Source organism: Cyprinus carpio, chromosome A21 (assembly GCF_018340385.1).
Source record: "Cyprinus carpio isolate SPL01 chromosome A21, ASM1834038v1, whole genome shotgun sequence".
Classification (NCBI taxonomy): domain Eukaryota; kingdom Metazoa; phylum Chordata; class Actinopteri; order Cypriniformes; family Cyprinidae; genus Cyprinus; species Cyprinus carpio.
Window position 1 is genome coordinate 22,429,288 of NC_056592.1, and position 5,235 is coordinate 22,434,522.

Consider the following 5,235-nt stretch of genomic DNA (forward strand, 5'->3'; position numbering starts at 1 on the left):
TCTATCTCACAGATGCTGATAATTGTAGTATAACGAATCTATAATTTTAGGTTAATTTATTCTCTTGGGTGATCAATTTGTCCTTGTGGCCCAGTGCATTGTGATAAAAAATGAAGAGAAAGGTCTTTCAGGTTAAACAGGTTGTTTTTTTGACCTAAGTTGCTTGAAATAAGCATTTTCAATGATGACTGGCAAGATGTTACAAGAATTTCGTAATTAACTGTAACTTAAGACCTGGGTTAAACAAAAAAAAACCTTTCTTAAACATACTTTACGTTTGTAACAACTACAACCAGATGTCTGTGGAAGCAGCAAATAACAATGCAGTCAACATATAATTTTGTCGCTACAGGTTTTATTCATTACAGATACACATAGTTTACGTAAGTATAAATACTAGAAAGTTCAACCACCCTTACTTACCTATTGTTTCAAAGAGAAACTGATGAACTGAGGCGCAGTAAATCTGACTGTCAGGAATCTCGGAACTCTGCGGCGTGAAAACCACATGGCATCCTACCCGGCTCCACGGTTATAGATCATGATCATGATCAAAATAAATTATAAAGGTTTTTTAAACGAACAAAATGCACGTTCACTTACATGTAATCAATTTGTGAATCAGAATATCAGATGTTGATGACAATGTAAACAATGTGTGAATATGTGGAAGGTCAAAAAGGAAAAAGACGTAATAAAACGTACGTCTGTCCATGCGTGTTTCCGATTGGGACTGCGCGTGTGTGCACGTGACAAGCAGAAACCAGCTTCCCTCCATTGCTGTCCACAGAACCTTTTTTTGCTGAGTTTAGTGCAGCGCCGACAAGACTCTGATATGCTAGCGGACTTTTCCTCAAATTTACGTGAGTTGTTTTGTATGCATTTCTTATTGTTTTGCCGTGCAAGATATACCACAGTCGACACCACTGCTTCTTAACATTATGAGCTTTGTCTGAACTTGAGACTCCACTGTAAGTCCCGCCACTCAAGGTTGAGGACACCAGCACTACGTGCCAGTAAGTTCTACAGAATGTGTCTCCCAGCACCTTACAGTAAACCTCATTCCCCCCACACACGGTACAGCTCGAAGACCACTAATGTCTGAAATTTACCATATGGCCAGAATATAGAGTTAAGAGTGCGTTGTTCATTCTACAATCCGTCGTCGTCAGATGTTTCCTGCCATATAAGCAAGAGACCAGTTATTAGAGACGCATGATAGCACAACTGCTTCTGAGACGTTGTATCAGAGTACACAGCAGATGATTCCCAGATTTTAATGGCAGCGTCTTACAGATGTACTTGTGCTGTCTAGGTAGTTGAGATTGCAGATAAAATTAACTTATTACTGTCTTCTAATGTCGAAATATAATTGAATAACGCAAAAAAATATATATATGGGAGTGATTTATTTTTTAAATAAGTCTTCTTTCCTACATCATGAAACTTTTTAGCTTATAATGGGGGCAACCTTGAGGATGTACAAATAATTTCAATCACATTAAAAAATACTTTCATTCGGTAATAACTTAAAAGCTTTTGAAGAGCTGGGGAAAGTTGTTTGAAGCTTTAAAACCCGAAAACGTTAGACATATTCTGCCACAAGTATGTTCCTGTAGTTTTTACTGTTAAATCAGTGTGTGAACGGTGGTCGGAGAGTTTGTGTTTCATTGACAATTGTTTGTTTCTGGTTGCCACATCAGTGGGCGTTTTGGTTCTGAGATCTGTAGCTTTAACGAATTCTGTGCTGAATTTTGAATGTTCCTCACACAAGATTTTCACAGAGATGTTATTAATTTCTGTGGTGACTTTCCCCCCCCCCGACTGCTTTCTTCACAAGGTATCGCCCAGCACTGTTTTATATCATGGTCCCCCCGTTGAGCGAGAATCAAGCCCACGGCTCCGGCTCGAGCAGATAAATGTTCTGCGCTACGCTTTCAGTGTGTTTGTCAAATGTAGCTCTTGTAAATCGGTCCTGAAGAGGAACGCCAGGCTGTTCCATGTCCATTTTTGGCACCTTATTTAGACTCAATGCTCATTGCGATGAAGTCACGGGAATGAATTCTAAGCCCCAAATTTGTGGAAAATCTGCCGGCAACTTATGAAATTGCGTAGCTCTTGTTAAAATTGCGGAGTTTGCTTGATTTTTAGAATAAATTCAGCTATCGCCAGAAATTGCAAAATCCGGGAGGAACCTGCATGACTATAAAGAGGACAAAGAATAAGAGGAAACTCAAAAAAAGAAACTCGCTCTGGGGGTCAGATAGAATTTAGTTTCAACTCACCAGTGAAAGGGTTAAAGAACGGCATAACTGAAGATCATCTATTTTCTCATATTATTAGAATATCCGATGTAAATTGTGGATGTTTTGAAGCACGTGTTTAAGCTCTTTGATTTTCCTATTATTCTTTTTATGCCTGTGAGAATATGTTTAATAGTCTGTATAGAATTATTGACTTCTGAATCAAACAGTTAGACGTTTTGTTAGACCCGTTAAAACTGATCCTGATCTGATCTGATCTGAGAGAGTGACGAGGTTGTCATGGTTCTATCTACGGTTGAGATATTTGTGGGCACAAAGATTGAAGGTTGGGCGGCTCTGTCCTCAGCTCTGATATCTAACCTCCTCACAATGAAAGAAACTGAATCTGTCTGTACGATAAACTATAAACTCTGTAGTCCACTGCTGTCTGCGTACTGGAGGATCCTCGATGTCCACTGGAGAAACTGAGGTAAATCATATTTAGCTCTCACACCTGAAAACAACAGTGTAACGTACAGTATGTTTGAAATGTTTTAGTCTCTTTTTCTGCTGCTGTGAGTTCAGCTGATTGAGCTGTAATTGTTTGAACACATGATCTGCTCTTCAGTAACATTGATGCTGCAGGACTGAGAGTCACACTGAAATACCACACTTGCACAACACCATCAACACTTCAATCTCGTGACTTTAAAACAGACTCACGCTCAACACATCCAGAACGGAAAGAAATGAGAAGATGCTGGATTCATTCTTAACAGTTCCATCACATTCAATTTTTCTGTAGTGACTTCTCATACTTAAATTGGTCCAGTTCTATAGATGTCTATTCTTATATACAGCGAGTTTTAATACTATAACCAAACCTAAACCCCCCAAAAGAAAACTTATTTCATTTTTAATTTTCTCATTCTTTTTTTTTTTTTTTTTTTTTTTCAAAAATTGCTTAAAAAGCTTCAATTTCCCTTATTTTGATATCAGGTTTTGTCAGGTTTATCTCCCTTCTAGGTTGAAAAAAATCTCTCAAAATATGGTTAAGTAGGCACACACACACACACACACACACACACACACACACACACACACACACACTCCCTAAAACTCCCAATTATACTAAATACAATATTCACAAAGAAAACAAAGAAAAAGATCAGCGTTGACAACTACTTCTACAAAGTCAAAAACAAAAGAATAAATGACATCCTAATAGGGCTGCCTCGACTAAAGATTTTTTCTGTTAGACTAGTATTCCTTTATTTTAAGCATTAGACGATTAATTGCACATTTATTAATAAACCATTTAAATCTTTATAATGAGTCTTTAATTGCCTACATGGCCTAATAAGTGCACAAGCATAAATCGATGCCGCTGCAGGAAGTGTATGATTATGAATGTGTTGGGAAAACAAGCAAAGGAGACTGCATTAACCATTTTAAAATCCCCGCTGTATTTTGCATACCCTTTAAAACTCATCGTTGAATCATCAAAACATTACATATTGAAAAGGTTCTTTTCTGTGAGAAATTTTTTCTCATGCCTTAAAATAAGCTTATGTGAAATGTAAGCACTTGAAAGCTTCAGTCACAGCATCCCCAGCGCCTCCTGATCCAACGCATAATGACTGATAAAACTGTTTTTTACTGGCCGCACAACTGCCGGTAGAATTACGGTAACATTCATTAAAGTTGTTTAACTTGAACGATGTTGTGTCCGAAAATGCTTTGAAGACTTCGAATGCAGTCAAGTTTGTGGTTCTCAGTTTGCGTGAGGCAATGCTCTGTGTGTATGGCGTCCGTCGATGCGTAGATAGGTGGGTCTGACTCCAGGATACTTTTACACGTTTGCCGCGGGTAATATCCATGTTGCGGTTCTGATTCATGTTAACTACGTCTTCAATGGATTTTTGCTCTAATTTTGATTTTTGGTTTTGTCTGTCATTTGGATATTTTGCAGGTGATCTTCTATGCATATACCCAGTGTGACACCGCTTTATATAATGGAGGAGAGCGATATGCTAATGATAAGAATCGTATCCCTTGACGTGATTGGTTTATTTGAATTTGCGACGTACAAACGGGGTCCTTTCAAATTAGTAACACTTATATATAAAACAACGAGGGAGTTCAAACCTCGCTATAGATTCATATACAGAGTCATCTAGGTTACCGCATGAATTTAACATATTTTTCTTTCTTTAACTCTCACCAGGACGATGCTAATCTACCTTTAACAAAACTGATTTTAATGGCCTAGTCTCCTATGTACAAGCAGAATACTACATTGATTGACAAAATTGTTTTTAAACATTAGATGCTTTTTGTTGTACTATTTTTCAATGGAAAAAATTGATAATAATTGTTGCAGAAATATTTATTATTGCAATGAATTTCTCTCAAAATCAAAATAAAGTTTATGAACACAACATAATATTACATTGATTTTACTGAAGAAAAAAAAAAGTGAATTTTCAGGTTCCGGTCACTTTTTGACCGTGAAGACCCATGAGTGTGTCCTCCCCAATGCGGAACGCACAAGGTTAGAAAGAAGAAATACTCAGCATGGTGTTAAAATAATGGATTGGCAGAATGGTTTGTCTAAACGCAAAGTAAAAACACCAAATAACAACATTAAAAACTTGATTTTCACTATCAGGAGGGGACTTTTAATCATTTATATGAAACAAAAAAAAAAAAAAACTAGTGCTTTCTTTTTGTTTCGGTTTAAGAGATGAGTCTGTGACACTGACTCGTCTCTCCGCAGTATTGTATGCACATGTTTGATTGTATTCGAGAATATATTTGTTTTTTTTCCATTTGAATTTGGGTTCATTTGAAAGTAGACATTTTCGCTTTCTAAGGGATTTGTTTTTCATTTTTTTTTTTCATATCAGTCACTTTACACTGAGTTTCGGAGTTTCTTCTTGCTCAGTTCAAAGACCGAGACGGCAGGAAAACACATTTTGTTTTCAAGTTT